The sequence below is a fragment of the Dermochelys coriacea genome, chromosome 12, assembly GCF_009764565.3.
Source record: "Dermochelys coriacea isolate rDerCor1 chromosome 12, rDerCor1.pri.v4, whole genome shotgun sequence".
Taxonomy (NCBI): Eukaryota; Metazoa; Chordata; order Testudines; family Dermochelyidae; genus Dermochelys; species Dermochelys coriacea.
Window position 1 is genome coordinate 28334404 of NC_050079.1, and position 21244 is coordinate 28355647.

A 21244-nucleotide genomic window follows, 5' to 3' on the forward strand; every position below is an offset into this window, starting at 1 on the left:
GGCTTTATCCAAAAAGAACAGTGATGTGTGTACAAATTACCCATACAATTGTCTGCAGAGTGTATTCCCAGGAAAAACAAAACAAAAAAGGCAGTTTTCAGTGCTCACCAGTATGTTTGGGTGAGTATACAACTAGAACTTTGCATAAATAAAATAAAATAGATTAAAAGCTGAAACCAGGCACAACTAATCTTGTTGCCATGCTCCCTGAAGGATAGGGGCTTTTGTTGAGCTTCCAGTGAAGCTGGGCTGATGTATGGTTTTGCATTGAAGTCAGGGAAAATACAGTGCTTTTTAGGCATTTGTTAAACAGGCTAAAGTCAGAGCACATACAGAGAGGTGGAATCCTGTGACAAGACTGTGAGGTTTCTATGGACCCCTGCAAACTGAAACTGCCTAGTTTAACAGTAGGTCTGCATGAATGGGTCTTTGCAATACTATTCTCAAATAAATTGTTTTCCCAAACTAATGCCTAGTTGCCTCTGCCTTGTAATAAAAGTTTTCTTTTGTTATACACAGACTCAGTACTTGGGAGTGGGGAAATATTGCTTCTTAGAGGAGCTGTGGGGTGGTGGCTAATTTTCCCAGATTACTAGGTGAGAGTTCCAGCTGGTTCTGCTTTGTATTGTTAAAAGGAACCCAGCCACTGTTGCTGCCGTCTCCACTGGTAGAAGGGTTACACAGGGAAGCTCTTCGGGATTCCAGACATATGGGGCCTCCCACTCCATTACCAGCATCATGGGCAGGGAGATGAAGGAAATTGGGTAGTTAGTTGCGAAGGCTAAATCAGAACCTCAAGCAGTCATTTTCCTTGATAGTGTTTAAGGCTGGTCTTTGGAAAAGCCTTGATAAAATATGAAAGACTTCTCAATAATGGAATAAAATGTCTCAGGTTAGCAAATTACCATCATATATCTGCAGAAAGCAGCATGATACCCATTATTTAACAATAATTATCCATTTTCTTTTCTTTTTAAAAATAAAATATCATGTCCAAATGTATGCATTTTTTTTTTTACTCTGTATTGAGCTGGGTCAATCTGTAATGTAATGTGGGTCCTATGTAATGTGTTGTATGCATTACATAGAGCCACCTAAAAACAATCATACTTCTTAGGCTTTTTAAAGATGTGGGTAGCGGATCACCTGTACTACCAGCGAGTACACTATCATAGAATCATAGAATATCAGGGTTGGAAGGGACCCCAGAAGGTCATCTAGTCCAACCCCCTGCTCAAAGCAGGACCAAGTCCCAGTTAAATCATCCTAGCCAGGGCTTTGTCAAGCCTGACCTTAAAAACCTCTAAGGAAGGAGATTCTACCACCTCCCTAGGTAACGCATTCCAGTGTTTTACCACCCTCTTAGTGAAAAAGTTTTTCCTAATATCCAATCTAAACCTCCCCCATTGCAACTTGAGACCATTACTCCTCGTTCTGTCATCTGCTACCATTGAGAACAGTCTAGAGCCATCCTCTTTGAAACCCCCTTTCAGGTAGTTGAAAGCAGCTATCAAATCCCCCCTCATTCTTCTCTTCTGCAGACTAAACAATCCCAGCTCCCTCAGCCTCTCCTCATAAGTCATGTGCTCTAGACCCCTAATCATTTTTGTTGCCCTTCGCTGTACTCTTTCCAATTTATCCACATCCTTCTTGTAGTGTGGGGCCCAAAACTGGACACAGTACTCCAGATGAGGCCTCACCAGTGTCGAATAGAGGGGAACGATCACGTCCCTCGATCTGCTCGCTATGCCCCTACTTATACATCCCAAAATGCCATTGGCCTTCTTGGCAACAAGGGCACACTGCTGACTCATATCCAGCTTCTCGTCCACTGTCACCCCTAGGTCCTTTTCCGCAGAACTGCTGCCGAGCCATTCGGTCCCTAGTCTGTAGCGGTGCATTGGATTCTTCCATCCTAAGTGCAGGACCCTGCACTTATCCTTATTGAACCTCATTAGATTTCTTTTGGCCCAATCCTCCAATTTGTCTAGGTCCTTCTGTATCCTATCCCTCCCCTCCAGCGTATCTACCACTCCTCCCAGTTTAGTATCATCCGCAAATTTGCTGAGAGTGCAATCCACACCATCCTCCAGATCATTTATGAAGATATTGAACAAAACGGGCCCCAGGACCGACCCCTGGGGCACTCCACTTGACACCGGCTGCCAACTAGACATGGAGCCATTGATCACTACCCGTTGAGCCCGACAATCTAGCCAGCTTTCTACCCACCTTATAGTGCATTCATCCAGCCCATACTTCCTTAACTTGCTGACAAGAATGCTGTGGGAGACCGTGTCAAAAGCTTTGCTAAAGTCAAGAAACAATACATCCACTGCTTTCCCTTCATCCACAGAACCAGTAATCTCATCATAAAAGGCGATTAGATTAGTCAGGCATGACCTTCCCTTGGTGAATCCATGCTGACTGTTCCTGATCACTTTCCTCTCCTCTAAGTGCTTCAGGATTGATTCTTTGAGGACCTGCTCCATGATTTTTCCAGGGACTGAGGTGAGGCTGACCGGCCTGTAGTTCCCAGGATCCTCCTTCTTCCCTTTTTTAAAGATGGGCACTACATTAGCCTTTTTCCAGTCATCCGGGACTTCCCCCGTTCGCCATGAGTTTTCAAAGATAATGGCCAAGGGCTCTGCAATCACAGCCGCCAATTCCCTCAGCACTCTCGGATGCAATTCGTCCGGCCGCATGGACTTGTGCACGTCCAGCTTTTCTAAATAGTCCCTAACCACCTCTATCTCTACAGAGGGCTGGCCATCTCTTCCCCATTTTGTGATGCCCAGCACAGCAGTCTGGGAGCTGACCTTGTTAGTGAAAACAGAGGCAAAAAAAGCATTGAGTACATTAGCTTTTTCCACATCCTCTGTCACTAGCTTGCCTCCCTCATTCAGTAAGGGGCCCACACTTTCCTTGGCTTTCTTCTTGTTGCCAACATACCTGAAGAAACCCTTCTTGTTACTCTTGACATCTCTTGCTAGCTGCAGCTCCAGGTGCGATTTGGCCCTCCTGATATCTTTCCTACATGCCCGAGCAATATTTTTATACTCTTCCCTGGTCATATGTCCAACCTTCCACTTCTTGTAAGCTTCTTTTTTATGTTTAAGATCCGCTAGGATTTCACCATTAAGCCAAGCTGGTCGCCTGCCATATTTACTATTCTTTCGACTCATCGGGATGGTTTGTCCCTGTAACCTCAACAGGGATTCCTTGAAATACAGCCAGCTCTCCTGGACTCCCTTCCCTTTCATGTTAGTCCCGCAGGGGATCCTGGCCATCTGTTCCCTGAGGGAGTCAAAGTCTGCTTTTCTGAAGTCCAGGGTCCGTATCCTGCTGCTTACCTTTCTTCCCTGCGTCAGGATCCTGAACTCAACCAACTCATGGTCACTGCCTCCCAGATTCCCATCCACTTTTGCTTCCCCCACTAATTCTACCCGGTTTGTGAGCAGCAGGTCAAGAAAAGCGCTCCCCCTAGTTGGCTCCCCTAGCACTTGCACCAGGAAATTGTCCCCTACGCTTTCCAAAAACTTCCTGGATTGTCTATGCACCGCTGTATTGCTCTCCCAGCAGATATCAGGAAAATTAAAGTCACCCATGAGAATCAGGGCATGCGATCTAGTAGCTTCCGTGAGTTGCCGGAAGAAAGCCTCATCCACCTCATCCCCCTGGTCCGGTGGTCTATAGCAGACTCCCACCATGACATCACTCTTGTTGCACACACTTCTAAACTTAATCCAGAGACACTCAGGTTTTTCCACAGTTTCGTACCGGAGCTCTGAGCAGTCATACTGCTCCCTTACATACAGTGCTACTCCCCCACCTTTTCTGCCCTGCCTGTCCTTCCTGAACAGTTTATAACCATCCATGACTGTACTCCAGTCATGTGAGTTATCCCACCAAGTCTCTGTTATTCCAATCACGTCATAATTCCTTGACATCACCAGGACCTCCAGTTCTCCCTGCTTGTTTCCAAGGCTTTGTGCATTTGTATATAAGCACTTGAGATAACCTGTTGATCGCCCCTCATTCCCAGTATGAGGCAGGAGCCCTCCCCTCACAGACATTCCTGCCTGTGCTTCCTCCCGGTATCTCGCTTTCCCACTTACCTCAGGGCTTTGGTCTCCTTCCCCCGGTGAACCTAGTTTAAAGCCCTCCTCACTAGGTTAGCCAGCCTGCTGGCAAAGATGTTCTTCCCTCTCTTCGTAAGATGGAGCCCGTCTCTGCCCAGCACTCCTCCTTCATGGAACACCATCCCATGGTCAAAGAATCCAAAGCCTTCTCTCCGACACCACCTGCGTAGCCATTCGTTGACCTCCACGATTCGACGGTCCCTACCCAGGCCTTTTCCTTCCACGGGGAGGATGGACGAGAACACCACTTGCGCCTCCAACTCCTTTATCCTTCTTCCCAGAGCCACGTAGTCCGCAGTGATCCGCTCAAGGTCATTCTTGGCAGTATCATTGGTGCCCACGTGGAGAAGCAGGAAGGGGTAGCGATCCGAGGGCTTGATGAGTCTCGGCAGTTTCTCCGTCACATCACGAATCTTAGCCCCTGGCAAGCAGCAGACTTCTCGGTTTTCCCGGTCAGGGCGGCAGATAGATGACTCAGTCCCCCGGAGGAGAGAGTCCCCGACCACCACCACCCGCCTTCTCCTCTTGGGAGTGGTGGTCGTGGAACCCCCAACCTCAGGACATCGCATCTCATGCCTCCCAACCAGCGGAGTCTCCTTCTGCTTTCTCCCCCCAGACATATCATCTGGTCCACTCTCCGCAATGGTACCTGTGGAGAGAACATGAAAGTGGTTAGTTACCTGTGTCTGTGTTACTGGAACCCGGACATTCCGCTTACCTCTTCTGGAGGTCACATGTTGCCAAGCTTCTTCACTGGCCTCTTGGCTCCTCTGTGCAACCTGCTCTATATCTTTAGAGCTTTGTGCCCCTAGAAGCCTATCCTGAGTTTGGTCCAGAAAATCCTCAGTCTCTCGTATACAACGCAGGGTCGTTACCTGTTGCTCCAGACCTTCAATCTTCTCTTCCAATATGGAGACCAGCTTGCACTTTGTACAGACAAAGTCGCTTCTGTCCTGTGGAAGAAAGACAAACATGGCACATCCAGTGCAGGTCACAACAGATGAACCCCCCCCTTCCATATCACCTACCTACTATGAGCTTCCTCAGAGACGTTGGCAAGATGTAAGCCTCACTGGGCTCACTCCAGGCGAACTCCCAGGCAAACTCCTGCTGTGAGCTGCTCAGCTGGTTCGCTGCCGCTCAGCGGGTTCGCGAGGCTCTGGCTATTTTCAAACAGCCAGGCTTCCCTGACGCAAACACACAGACACCCTAATGCCCGCCCCCTGCAGGCTAGCAGCCAATCGGACACTCACTCAGGCTCTATGTTTACTATGTTTACTGCTGTGGATTAGTTGGTAGTTTAACACCTCAAACTATCAACTTTGTAGGCATCATGTGACAAGCCATAAACAATTGTTATAATTTATTGTTAAAGTTCCATTTGTTTGGAATGTTGCATGATAATCATTGAATATTTTCAGATTCTATGATTAATCAATTATCTTCACCTTCAAATTTTACAAGGACACAGATCTTCGGTTTGCATTGCAGAGTTCTGAGAGATTGTGTTGTGCTTTATTCGGAGGCTTTGTTTTCTGTATAATATAAAGAAGTTATCTTAGGGCTTGATCTGAAGTTTGTGTCTCCCAAATCCACAGGGAGTGCCCTAGTCACTGGGCTAATGGTTAAGGAAGGCATCACCGGCTCCTCCTTTCCTCGGTTTACAAATGCTGCCCATGTCCTGAAAAATTATTTGTAGCCAAAATTATTTGGCAAAATTGTGAAATATTGACAAATATTTTCAAGTCAACCAAAATGGAAGGGGTTTTGTGAATACACTATGCATCTGAAAAAGTTTGCCCAGCTCTATTTACTGCATTCTAATTCAGGGGTTCTCAAACTCGGGATTTGATCCCCTCAGGAGGTTGCGAGTTTATTACATGGGTTTGCGAGCTGTCAGCCTCCACCCCAAACCCCGCTTTGCCTCCAGCATTTATAATGGTGTTAAATATATTAAAAAGTGTTTAATTTATAAGGGGAGGGCATCGCGCTGAGAGTCTTGCTATGTGAAAGGGGTCACCAGTACAAAAGTTTGAGAACCACTGCTCTAATGCATCTATTTACTGCATTCTAATGCTTCTAGTTCAGAGATGGGGAGGCTCTGATATCATTTCAGCTCTCTGTTGCTTTCTTTTATGCTGTGTTGGTGGCTGTGACAGTGGCAAAAGTTCACTTCGAGGACTTTGAATGGTCAGTCAAAAGCTTTTTAATTGTGTGCTTCACTGAGGGGCAGATTGAAATTTTGAGCCTAAATAGCTTAGATGTGTAAGTCCCACTTACTGACAATTAGGTTCCTAAGTGCCTACAGCCCAGATTTTTTAAGCTATTTAGGTGTTGCTGCCCTCAGTCTTACAACTCCTAACTGATGTAGGAGCCTCAATTTCATTTTCAAAGGTGATTTAGGCACTTAAATCCCATTAACAGTCAATGGGATTTAGACTGCTAAGTACCTTAATCACCTTTGAAAATGAAACTGAGGCTCCTAAAATCAGTTAGGTGTGGCAAGGCTGAAGGCAGCAACATCTAAATACCTTTAAAAATCAGAGCCTAAGTCACTTCTAAAAATGGGATGTAGCCATCTAAATCGCTTAGGTTTTCAAAAGCACTTATGTGCCTAACTCCCAATTAAAAGTTTGGGGCCCTGCAACTCTCAATGAACAACATCTAAATACCTTTACATACCTGGGCCTGTGCCCATGACAAGTCTGATGTCTAAGTAATTCACTTTTTCCAATTACATTAGCATAAAAATAAAAATCTAAGATTCCATTACTTTAAATGCTGTAAATTCTTTAAAAAAAAAAAGAAAAGGCACTTTAGAGACTAACAAATTTATTTGAGCATAAGCTTTCATGAGAATTCTTTTAAGCCGCTTTTAAAACTCCAAACCACTGCATTTTTAAACGTTGGCCCCAAAACTATCAAAATGGATACTCAGAAAACTATTTCAGAGTATTCATCTTTGGGCAGAGAAATGAACATGATGAAATTGTAGGCCAAGCGTGATTTTGTTGGGAAGATATGGGCTTGAAAAATTAAGGCCTGCACTGAATGTGCCACCTCATTTGTAACTATAGAGCCACTGCCACAATGTTATAGTAATAGTTTGCAGTGTTCACTCATATCTTTCTCAGACATGCAAGACAAAAGTAATAGAAAATGGCTATAAAGATTGCTGCAGTAATGCAGCATGTGCTATCTGACCTTTGTCAGCAATGCCAGAGACTTTTTCATATGCTATTGCTAGTTGTCATTATTAACAGTGACCATGAATTTCTTTCTGTCATAGTAATCAGCCCACATGAGAGATGTTTCAGAGGGACTCCTACAGAGAAAGTCACTGGCTCTTGATCTCATCAAGCTGCTTTCTTCGTTATTGGAAAAGCCAGGGGAAGATGAGTAAATGACACCCTCAAGATTTTTAGGAACACTGGAAACTAGGTATTATTAGGCTTTCAGACCAGGAAATCAAATACAGTATTGATCAGGAGGACAGGAGATCTTGAAAGAAGGTTATTTTGTTCTCCCTTCCCATCATCTGGACAAATTAAGTTTTACAATGTCACACCAAATATTTTAAGTATTGTTTTTTTTTAATCTTTGCTTGACAGTTGAGGTGACTGAAAAGATTCAGTATGAGGGTCAAATGAGGAAAAGGTAGGTAGGTAACATTGGACAGTCTCTAATTGGCAATGCATTCATCACGTACAAATAGGCTACAAGAAAGATGGGTATTAACACATTTGTTTATTGGTATTTAGTAGTTTGCTTCAACGCTGCTTAGCAGTTACAGAGCACATCACAAGTACTGCTTTGTCATTACAAATGCAATGTGGCCTGTCCACTTAGGGTAAAAAACCACCCTTTCATATACATGTGGCAGGAGCTTCCTCTATTGAAAATGTTTCAGTCTACGGAGACTTCTGGCTCTGGCAAATGTAATCTTATCCAGACACATTTGAAACAGGTACATATTTAAAATGGGCCTTTCCAGCATTTTCAGATTAGCATTAGTAATAATTAAAAGGGTGTTACATTAATTTACTGGTTTCAGAGTAGCAGCCGTGTTAGTCTGTATTCGCAAAAAGAAAAGGAGTACTTGTGGCACCTTAGAGACTAACAAATTTATTAGAGCATAAGCTTTTGTGAGCTACAGCTCACTTCATCGGATGCATTTGGTGGAAAAAACAGAGGAGAGATTTATATACACACAAACAGAGAACATGAAACAATGGGTTTATCATACACACTGTAAGGAGAGTGATCACTTAAGATAAGCCATCACCAACAGCAGGGGGGGGGGAAAGGAGGAAAACCTTTCATGGTGACAAGCAGGTAGGCTAATTCCAGCAGTTAACAAGAATATCAGAGGAACAGTGGGGGATGGGGTGGGAGGGAGAAATACCATGGGGAAATAGTTTTACTTTGTGTAATGACTCATCCATTCCCAGTCTCTATTCAAGTCTAAGTTAATTGTATCCAGTTTGCAAATTAATTCCAATTCAGCAGTCTCTCGTTGGAGTCTGTTTGTGAAGCTTTTTTGTTGAAGTATAGCCACTCTTAGGTCTGTGATCGAGTGACCAGAGAGATTGAAGTGTTCTCCAACTGGTTTTTGAATGTTATAATTCTTGACGTCTGATTTGTGTCCATTCATTCTTTTACGTAGAGACTGTCCAGTTTGGCCAATGTACATGGCAGAGGGGCATTGCTGGCACATGATGGCATATATCACATTGGTAGATGCGCAGGTGAACGAGCCTCTGATAGTGTGGAGAAGGATTCTGGGTGGACTCCTCCTGAAGGTCGAAACAGCAGCCTGGATTTCTACATAGACTGCTTCCGCCGACGTGCACGAGCTGAAATTGTGGAAAAGCAGCATCGCTTACCCCATAACCTCAGCCATGCAGAACACAGTGCCATCCACAGCCTCAGAAACAACTCTGACATCATAATCAAAAAGGCTGACAAAGGAGGTGCTGTCGTCATCATGAATAGGTCGGAGTATGAACAAGAGGCTACTAGGCAGCTCTCCAACACCACTTTCTACAAGCCATTACCCTCTGATCCCACTGAGAGTTACCAAAAGAAACTACAGCATTTGCTCAAGAAACTCCCTGAAAAAGCACAAGAACAAATCCGCACAGACACACCCCTGGAGCCCCGACCTGGGGTCTTCTATCTGCTACCCAAGATCCATAAACCTGGAAATCCTGGACGCCCCATCATCTCAGGCATTGGCACCCTGACAGCAGGATTGTCTGGCTATGTAGACTCCCTCCTCAGGCCCTTCGTTACCAGCACTCCCAGCTATCTTCGAGACACCACCGATTTCCTGAGGAAACTATAGTCCATTGGTGATCTTCCTAAAAACACCATCCTAGCCACTATGGATGTAGAAGCCCTCTACACCAACATTCCACACAAAGATGGACTACAAGCCGTCAGGAACAGTATCCCCGATACTGTCACGGCTAACCTGGTGGCAGAACTTTGTGACTTTGTCCTGACCCATAACTATTTCACATTTGGTGACAATGTATACCTTCAAATCAGCGGCACCGCGATGGGTACCCGCATGGCCCCACAGTATGCCAACATTTTTATGGTTGACTTAGAACAACGCTTCCTCAGCTCTCGTCCCCTAATGCCCCTACTCTACTTGCGCTACATTGATGACATCTTCATAATCTGGACCCATGGAAAAGAAGCTCTTGAGGAATTCCACCATGATTTCAACAATTTCCATCCCACCATCAACCTCAGCCTGGACCAGTCCACACAAGAGATCCACTTCCTGGACACAACGGTGCTAATAAGCGATGGTCACATAAACACCACCCTATATCGGAAACCTACCGACCGCTATTCCTACCTACATGCCTCTAGCTTTCATCCAGATCATACCACTCGATCCATTGTCTACAGCCAAGCGCTACGATATAACCGCATTTGCTCCAACCCCTCAGACAGAGACAAACACCTACAGGATCTCTATCATGCATTCCTACAACTACAATACCCACCTGCTGAAGTGAAGAAACAGATTGACAGAGCCAGAAGAGTATCCAGAAGTCACCTACTACAGGACAGGCCCAACAAAGAAAACAACAGAACGCCACTAGCCATCACCTTCAGCCCCCAACTAAAACCTCTCCAACGCATCATCAAGGATCTACAACCTATCCTGAAGGACGAGCCATCGCTCTCTCAGATCTTGGGAGACAGACCAGTCCTTGCTTACAGACAGCCCCCCAATCTGAAGCTAATACTCACCAGCAACCACACACCACACAACAGAACCACTAACCCAGGAACCTATCCTTGCAACAAAGCCCGTTGCCAACTCTGTCCACATATCTATTCAGGGGATACCATCATAGGGCCTAATCACATCAGCCACACTATCAGAGGCTCGTTCACCTGCGCATCTACCAATGTGATATATGCCATCATGTGCCAGCAATGCCCCTCTGCCATGTACATTGGCCAAACTGGACAGTCTCTACGTAAAAGAATGAATGGACACAAATCAGACGTCAAGAATTATAACATTCAAAAACCAGTTGGAGAACACTTCAATCTCTCTGGTCACTCGATCACAGACCTAAGAGTGGCTATACTTCAACAAAAAAGCTTCACAAACAGACTCCAACGAGAGACTGCTGAATTGGAATTAATTTGCAAACTGGATACAATTAACTTAGGCTTGAATAGAGACTGGGAATGGATGAGTCATTACACAAAGTAAAACTATTTCCCCATGGTATTTCTCCCTCCCACCCCACCCCCCACTGTTCCTCTGATATTCTTGTTAACTGCTGGAATTAGCCTACCTGCTTGTCACCATGAAAGGTTTTCCTCCTTTCCCCCCCCTGCTGTTGGTGATGGCTTATCTTAAGTGATCACTCTCCTTACAGTGTGTATGATAAACCCATTGTTTCATGTTCTCTGTGTGTGTGTATATAAATCTCTCCTCTGTTTTTTCCACCAAATGCATCCGATGAAGTGAGCTGTAGCTCACGAAAGCTTATGCTCTAATAAATTTGTTAGTCTCTAAGGTGCCACAAGTACTCCTTTTCTTTTATTAATTTACTATTAGTTCTATAGTCTAAACTGTAGACTGTTTTTTTACCATTACCATCATTCCCATATTTACCATTACCATTTGTTTCAGAAAACAAATATGATACCTCGAGAAATGGCTCTCAAAGTTATCAGTATTTTTGTGTTTCAAATATTTTGTATTATGGAGGCCAAACTCTTATCTTAAATGCACACAGCACAATGGGATCTGGGTAGGTATACAACTGGTCCAAATTCAGCCTTTCAGTAAAAAAAAAAATATCAGACGTGCTAAGAATCCTTACGAAAGCTTATGCCCAAATAAATTTGTTAGTCTCTAAGGTGCCACAAGTACTCCTTTTCTTTTTGCAGATACAGACTAACACGGCTACCACTCTGAAACCTGTGGATATTTGCGGTCATGTGTTTACTCACAGATGCCCTCCACAAGTGTTAACATTGTTGCATGTTCTAGAAAAAGGACGCATAGTTTTATTTTGTAGTTATAGACTGTCCTTGTTTAATAGGTTGTGATGTATTGGAGATGGTTATTATAGCTAGGTTCACAAACCATGTTTAATTATGACAGGTTTCAGAATAGCAGCTGTGTTAGTCTGTATTCGCAAAAAGAAAATGAGTACTTGTGGCACCTTAGAGACTAACAAATTTATTAGAGCATAAGCTTTCGTGAGCTACAGCTCACTTCATGCATCCGATGAAGTGAGCTGTAGCTCACAAAAGCTTATACTCAAATAAATTTGTTAGTCTCTAAGGTGCCACAAGTACTCCTCTTCTTCATGTTTAATTAAGGCACCACAGCTCAACTTCATTTGTGTAGCTGAGGCTGGACGGGATGATGTTTGGACTTTTGTTAGTTCAACTCTTTCCAGTCAGATATTTAGTTTACCAATCATGAACTGAGAAAGGTGATGTAGCTATGAATTGGACTGTAGGACGGGATAGATCCCACACTATATTTCCTTACTGTTTTCACCCTGTGATAGAAATTTATGATAAGGCTACATTTGAGATCCTATTGGAGAAGAGGATACTGCTGTACCTTAGAGCTCCTAAGCCACTTTTTAAGTTTTCTGGGTTGAGTTAGGCTCCTATGGTGGCCATAAAGAGCGTGGAGTACTTGAAATAAATTATATTTATTTATGGAGGATTTAAGGTGTCTGTAAAGCATCTACATAGCATAATTAAGCAGATAAGATCCCTGCCACAATTAAGCAGACAAGTTTTGGGGTAGCCATAATCTTCAGAAATGTGCCATGGGAACTTTAACATTCATAAGCAGATACAGAATCGGAGGGTGAAAATTCTGGTTGCATTGAAGTCAATAGCATAACCTTCATTGACTTCAGTAGGGTCAGGATTTTACCATTGGATTTTGAGAGCTTATTAGTTATATCAGAGGCTGATATAAAGATAGTTGCTTTTGATGATCATGAGGATGATGACAATATTTAAATTAAAGGATGGAAAAGTGAAAATTACAACTCCCCACACTTAGGACCTCTTCATTGCATCAGTACTATCCTATTATCTTCAATGAAGTTGAAAAGGTGTGAAGGTAGAATTTGTCCTTCCATCTGCACACACTTTTTTAAAGTATAGGTCAGCTAAGCCACATGTATATACTTTTTAATGCTGTATGCCTCTGGGTAGAACTCTGGGCTATAATCTAGAGATTGTGGGGGAGGGGAGCCTAGTTAAATAGACTGACACGCCAGCGCTGATAGTCAGCATGGAGCTTCACGCTATTCAAAACAGATCACAGGTTTCTTTCAAGAAACCTGTCTCAAACAATCATATTTAAATATTAATTTAGAAAAGTTTTTCCAGCATCTTTAGAAAAGTTTTATTAAATTGTGGATATGTATATTGCAAACGGAATGTGTTCAGGGATGGTTTATCCAAAAGGAAATCTGACTTAATTTTTTTTTAAATGAGGTAACATTTTAATATTTACGCTCAGGCCTACTGTACAGCTTAACCACAGATTTCCTGCTTGAAATGCAGGAATTATTATACTTAATAAAATACTACTGAGTGACTAGATTACAGTATCTTAACAATTAATAAGCATTAATTTAGCCTCAAAACATCCGGAGAGATAGGGTTTAATAAGAAGCATTAGTTCCACTCTTCACACTCTTCACAGATAGCTGAAATAAGAGACAGGGAAGTTAGATTATTGGCCCCAGCCCATGGAGCAAGTCACTGGCAGAACCAGAAATAGAATTTGGAATCCTAGCTCCTAGTCCTGTGCCCTTACCATTAGACTGCACTTTCCTTCATATTCACCCCTGTTGTAGCCAATCAAAGTTATATTCAAGATAGAGAAGTCTGATATAAGTATTGATTAATGCTGTATCGCAAGGCCTGCAGGCCTTAGGCCTGTAAGACATTTAGCTTAGCCAAACAAAGCCTCAGGCCTAAGGCTAGGCTGACATGAGTAACCACGGGATGAGTGACCCTCTGTCACAAGAAGAAACAATTAAACTAATAGATGTGTTAACTGCTGACATGTTACTCTAAGGCTGGTTAGAGTATTTGGGGGATTTTTGCAGATATAGGGTGTCAGCAATGTGATAACTGCAGGTTATGGTGATTGAGTGATGTACATGTTAATGAATATAAGGGGAACTAACAAGTTAGCCTATGAAAAATGGGGCACCCCAAATTAGTGGGATGTGGAAGTATAGATAAGGAAATGGGCATCAGCACAACACATTATGAAAGCTGTATCCCAGCTGGTATGACTTCGAAGACACCAGGACGACACCTACTGGTGATTATGGTAACCGTGATGATGAGGAGGAAGATAATGACTGACACTCTGAGGTACCCTAGCAGGAGATGTGAGTGATGCCAGCCATAGCACAAAATGTTTAGTCCTATCTCCATATCTGCTGCTTTATTTCTGTGTCTGTGGGATTGTTTATCTGCCTAGGAGATTTGTTAATAAAAGGACTTATGATAAATTGCAGTTGTTTCTTCTGTGCTGCTGGGGTCTCTCATTCTAATGATACTGGCAATAATCTTCATGATACTGGAGCTGCTTTGGGAATCCATTATTGATCCCACTGTGGTCTAAGAGATTAATTAGTTAACCAATAATCAGTACACCAACCTATCAATTAGGCAACACTATAATGTTGAATTCTGACTTCAGACATACATGCGTATCTTCCCTTGTGTTTGACAGGAGTTGTTATGTTAATCAAAGGAAAGAAATATAGCTCACCATCAATAGTGTGAGACTTTTGTTTCAAAGACTACACTGTAATGCTAAATCATTAGACATTCACTTGGAAAACCTTTTTTGAAATGTATCATTTTGTGGTGAACAACTGAGTAAGTATCACCAGGTTACTATTTAAGGTGCAGGGATTAATGGCCTGACTCTTTACTTACATTGGTGAGCAGTTACTCAGAAAAGTAATCCTGCTGAAGTCCATGGGACAACTCACAGAAGTAGCTGTTCACCAGCTGAGTAAAGGTTGCATAATAAATCCATAAAACAGCAGATTACTGCAGAGGTAAACTGTTTTTAAAAGTAATGTGGATTAAAGTCAATTACATTCCTTAGCAATCCTGTTATTTCTGTCCCAAGGGTAATCAATTACAGTCTCACAATGTATTGTCAATTGTGCAATTCACACAAATGCTGGGGTGTACTTTTTCCAGAGCTGAACAGAAGAAATTCAGAAAGCAAACCCAGTGCCCATCACAACAGAAAGATCAGACAAAAAGATGGCTCTACTTGCTAGATTTTAACACCGCACAAAAGTAATAAATGATCAAATATTACATCAGTAATATGTAACCCGATCACCTTTTGGATCTAGTAATCAAATGTTTCTGATAATTGTTTCAAAGGTATGCTTAAAGACATCATAACAGTGTCACTGTTTCTTTCCTTTGGGATAGAATACTGTAACAGCATTAGTGATTTGCTAGGAGCATCCTTCTCATCGTTTCATTTTTCAAGGGTAATTTACCAGCCAAGAACAATGACAAACTTGTATTCACTTTGCCAAAAGATTCTAAATAATCGTATTTATTCTGATACAGTATCTTCAAAAAATGCTGCAGTTGTTGGGATTTTTTAATAGAGTTTCAGTATGTTTTCCTTTTGTCACTTCATCAAATATGTATTGTCAATTAGTATCTCTAGCTCCTCTATATCTGACTCCCCTGCCTTTCTGTAGAGCTTTCATGCATTGTTCAGGTGATATCAAGTACCATGAACAGTAGGTAAGGAGTTCTCTGAATTGCCCAAATAATAAATGGGAGAACTTTATAATAACAGAACAAAACTGATTGAAATAGTGAAACTGATGATAGGCAAGGGGAATAAAAGGCCTGTATTGTGAGACTTGTGAGGCTAGGCATAGGTGGTTTTACCACCATATCACTGAAGGCCTGCTACAGTTTACATCCGTGAAAAATGTTAACATGTTTTCCCAGTGTAGATGGACCTTTGAAATGAAGTCTAACTCCATCATAATTGTCTTGAAATGCAGCTGCAGTGATCAGTACCTGGCAGATATGAAGTTCTTCATTCCAAGTGGAGTAGCATCTCCCTGGAGACAGATTAGATGAAGAAGAGGAAGAGAAGATAAATTGTCACTAACTAATGCTGGAAGGAGTCTCTGGCTCTCCATATTACAGTGAAGAGGACTCTATGCAGTAGCAGCGTCTCCTAACATGACTGCAGGCCAGTGCTAAAATGCTTCTTACTCCCTCTCCTTCTTACTCCCTATTTGAAGAGGAGTCCTGCAGCTAGATCTATCTGTAGACACAGAAGTGAAAAAGAGAAAAAGAATCAGTGTTCCACCCCTCCCTCCCCCCCAATACTGACCTTCTTCTGAAGAGGAAAGAAGCTGTGAAATGGTCCTTGCAACTGCAGTGATTGAAAGAAGTCTTGACACCTCTTCCTGAGGTGAGCAGAAGGGAACCGTATTTGTCTGCTGCTCCACATTGGGGCAAGAGGAGTGGGCAGCACTTCCTACAGCACCAGCAGACATGTTTGTTATTGAGCCCTTAACACCTTTCTGAAGTGCCTTATGTTGGGTACTGACAGGCTGTCATGTCCAAAGACCATCAAGATGATATTCCTGGTCTCAGGATGGATAGTTATGAGTCAATATCCCTGAGAACATTGCAAGGTGAAGGATTCTGTAGTAGATTTTGTTTTTTGGAGGATCAGGTCCAGATCCTTCACTGGTATAATTCATTACATCACATTTCTGAAGTCAATGAAGCTAAGGCAATTTACATCAGCTGGTAATCTGAATTTCCATTTCTCTAGAATCCTGTTTCTTCAGGTTTAAGCTGATTTAAAACAAAAAAACCACAATACTTATTAGGTAGCAAATTACTCACTGTATAGCATGTCTAAAGAACTATTAATGCCAACTCTGAACATTAAGCTGTAACTGAAGTGCAACAAAAATGAAATGCTGCCAGATGGAAGCAAACACTGACATGTGATGTAAAACTGGCAAACTTTGCCAATTTCAAGATAGGATTAAAAACAATTACTTTCCTCATTTTAGCCATTGAATGCTGTTTGCTTACTAAAAGTGAAACAATGGAATAGCTCAGTGCCTGATTTGTGCATGCTATAATATGTTCAAGTGACCAGTGCAGAATAAGAGGTCTAGTTAAGGCCAAGTTGAAAATCTGACTCTTAGATTTTAAGGCTATAAATTCTTCAGGGCAGGGATCAGATCATTTTCTGCATGTTGTATATTTCTGCCCATACTGTCAATAATTAAACACTAAACTATGATGATTCTGGCACATTTGCCAGCTTTTTTTTTTCAGATGCCTTTGGCAGAGTTCGACTGAACTTTCTTATGAGATATTTTAGAAATTTGTATACCATTCAATCAGATACCTGGCTCCAAGCACAGTTTCCAATGTTTGTAACCATGAACTTCCCCTTTCAAAATATTACCAGAACTTATAATTATTGTCCTGCATACAACATTCTGAATTGTGCAGTTAAACAATGGAATCCCCTCCAGCTTTTCCATTGGCAAGTATTCTCTTAGAAATATTATGCCATGCTATTTATTGGTTCAAGGATGTTTTGCAGAGAATATTAAAAGATGGGAAAAGTAGTGCAAGAAAATCAAAGTTTAGTCAAAAATATGTTTTCCAAATTCCATTTTCATTTTGTCAAATATCTCTAGCTAGAACTGAACACATCTGCTATGCTTAATATATCATTAATGGCTTTTACTTGTCTTATTTTGCCCCTCCAAGGTATATTACAAGACTAAGAGGGATTCCAGGCAGTGGGGGGCAGTTGTCCAGATTCACTACAAAGTGGCATGATCTGATGTGACTAAGGACATATTTTTAAAAAATAACCATACTGTTAGATATCAAAAGGAAGAAAACATTGTTTAGAAGTGACTAGTTCTACAAATAAAATGTCTGCTGAGCCTCTTGAGTACCTGTGATTTAATTTGGGGTTTATTTAATTTTTTCCCCTCACACAAAGTGGTTAATTTTAAGAAGTTCCTTTAGAAAGATCAATTAGGTATCCTAGAGAGTTTCCCTTAGAGAAACAATAAATGGTACAAAGGGAAACTACACTAGAAAGAGGGAAAATTTGCATATAAGAGAACCAAGTATTCATGTACTAACCACAAAGTAGAGGGGAGAGATTGCTAGGATGGATCTATTAGTAATAAGCTTTTCAGAAGAAAGAAAAGGAAAAATAAATCTAACAAGACTTTTCTGTATTATGTTAACAACTAACACTAAATTAGTGCAGTATTTCCAGTGTTTTTAAGGGATTATAATAATTTGGGAATAGCAATTTGACATGGTCTGAAAAGTGGAATACAGAATAAAGAGTGGTCTGCTTCTAAATTATATACGTTAAGCAAGACAAACAAAACCATGAACCCTTTATGCAATTGTCTGAAAATTGTCATTTTGAAAATCGTCATTTGAATAATTGATCAAATGTGGAAAATTGCTTAGAAAGTATTCTTTGTGATAAATACTTGTCCTGTAGAAATAAATAGATGCAAAGTACTACCATGAAATAAATACACACACACACACCCCAAATTATTTTATAGGTTGAATTTTGTAAGCAAATTCCTTGTTAAGTTGAATATTTCTGGTTGCACTTTGGCCTGTTCAGACCCAATCAAAACAAAACAGATATGTGAATCAGAAGTAGATCTGTTGAAAGGGGACATTTAAAACTGTCCAACCCCTAGAACTTTCTTCTAAACCATTGAAATTCCATTGTCAGTCAGTAATGGATTCAGTATTTCTTGGATGCCACTTTAAACTCTGAAGAGTTGCTCCTCTACCCAAAGAATAATGTCTCCTGTCCATCTTGAAATTGTTGTATTGCTGTATTGAATCCTATCAAAAATAAAATAAACTACACATTCTGACATGTTGAATACTGAATACAGATGCACATATATAGTCATTTAAGGTGAAGTACCATTTCTTGTGTCCTCTTTCTTTAAGAGAAAAAAACCTGGAGGAAAAAATGTTATTTTTGAATGTAGAATTAGCTCTTGAACAAATGTTTCAGTCACTCCCTGTGTGTGAAATCAATGAGAAAGTAAATGAAGAGCTAAGTCTGGATACATTGACCATTTAGCTTCTTAGACCATTGGCTTTCAAATCTTTCATTTGTTGAGAGTAAACTGTTCATGTAGTAACTACTGTAGTAGTATTTAAAAGGTGTTTTGCACATTTTTGAATGAAATATAGATACTCAATTGACAATTTGGAAACCTCTACAACCCAAGAATAAAAATAAAATACTCTTCATGTCATATTACAGTATTTGCAGTGCTGGATACAGCTCTGTCAGATAGCCAGCTACATCTACCTAATTGCTCACTACATTGTTACATCAGATCATTTACATGGAAAATGTACGTACTTTTATGTTCATTCTTCTATCTATAGAGTTGGGGGTTTTGCAAAGAAGAAAATCTGTAGCTTACACATTTACTCACACTGCTTAGTTTTGTAAAACAGTGCTTCTTTTACAGTCTATATTTACTAAAGGTCTTACTTGAAGTTTAAAGTGTCATGGAGTCTTAATCTCATATTGTGCCTTATGTATGATAGCATTTATGCTTCCGTATCTAAATTCTATGGTTTGCATTATAATTCCATGGTGAACTTTTACAAATTTTTTTTAATCTTACATATACAATCTATAAATGTGTGACTTGAACTCTATCCTTATCTATCTTCCCCTTGAATTTTCTTTCAAGGTAGCTCAGATCTTCGGTTTTGAAGAAATGTTTGCTGTGGCATCTACATACCAGAGATGGATGCCTTTACAAAAGCGTTAAATGGACAAAGCCTATAGATGAAGATACAGGGTTGTTCTTACTCGGGCAAATTTCACGATTATGTCAATTTCTAGGAATTTTGCCTGTGTAAAGAATGGCTCATTAGTGTTCACCTAGCCTTGTATAACATCAAAAGGATGGTTTTCCATTTGCTGCACTACATTAATAATTGGAAATTGGCTCTAATGTTTTTTTTGTTGCTGGTGACATTATGGGTGCTGCTACGGAAATACCTGCAATTGTCTTAGTTTCTTTTGCAGTTTCATGGGCACCTTCATGGATACTTACAGGTATGTCACTTAAGTGATTACATCTATCACTTAATTTTCCAGTGGAAGTAGGAAAGAGGAGAAAGAGGGAAATTATAACTGGGCCTCCAGAGCACACTTTTAAAAGATCCAGTTTGTGATTTGCCACATTGCTTGCATGAGATACATGTATGATTTTAATTCTACAATTAAGGTGTGAGTCACAAAGTTTGACACCATGTGTTAATTGCTAGAAGACATTTCACTTATTTGGCAGACCACAGTTAGCAGCTGGCATCAGTATATCCTTTGGTTTCAAATTAACTTTGCATGTGTTCAAGCATGACATGCATGCAGATATCAGATACATGACAGCAAATAATTTAAACTTATTAGTTCTGACTTGCAGAATAACCATGTCAGAGAGATGATGGATGACAACCAAATTGGCAATAGGCCATTAGTGGATGAAAGTGATGAACAAAAATTAGCTTTATCAATCTTGTATTTCCCAACATTCTGGTGTACAGACAACTGCCATAGTTCCAGTATCTTTTTTAATACATTATAGTTCCAAAAATAGCTCAAGCCTCTGCTTGATCTACAGCAAGTTTTTGGCAAGTTGTTTTGCTGCTGCTGCTGTTCAGGAACTTTTCTGGATTTGCAGTGTTACAGAGTCTCTAGGTTTCCAGCCTACCCTTTATCTGGTTCCTGTTCCTGCCCCAGCCTTGTTCCAGCCTACTTCATCCCTGTCCATTCCCTTCTCCAACCTTGTTCCAGTCCTGTTACTGACGAGCTCCAGCCCTGCACCCATTTCCTGACCCCCAGATCCTCAAACCTACTCCAGCCTTTGGCCTTCATCTGCACTCCGACTACAATCCTGATTTGGCTTCTATACAGACTCTGTCCTTGGTTCTTAAGCACATCCTGTCCCCAGACCTTGTTTTCAGTGCTGCAGTCGGCCTGGTCCTGACTCTATGAATGGATTTGACCCTTGGTGCCTGTTTGTGACCACAGATTCAACCCCCAGGCCTGACCACCTAGAACCCAGAGCCCAATAAACTAGACCCATTAAATAGGGCTTTTATGGCAGCCAACGATGGCTGGGGTTCCATGATGCTCCATCCAGACATGGTACTGGCTGGAATGCTGTAGGAGCCACTTCTTGGCTCTCATGGGATCTTCCACTGGCTAGACTAACATCAGGGCCACTTTCTCCCAGAACCACAGTGCAAAGCTGCCAGAACACATGGGAGAATGTGGAGCAGAATTGTGGCATTGACAGAATATGCAGCAACTATGCCCGGTTTATTTTATTAATTACATGAGCTATCAGTGCCCACACAGGTATCTTAAGATACTTTGCAGAAAATATTTACAGAAAACTATATTTAAAGACAATATTGGCTCCTTTCAGTAATATCCA

At 41.4% G+C, this 21244-nt stretch overlaps 1 long non-coding RNA gene across 1 annotated transcript; it reads left to right on the forward strand.

The window, feature by feature from the left end:
* The first annotated feature begins 680 nt into the window (after positions 1-680).
* Positions 681-15930, forward strand: LOC122456228. Its single transcript, XR_006274986.1, has 4 exons — positions 681-892; positions 7432-7583; positions 11577-11654; positions 15689-15930. It is a non-coding gene; the product is annotated as an uncharacterized LOC122456228 (long non-coding RNA).
* Positions 15931-21244: the final 5314 nt, after the last annotated feature.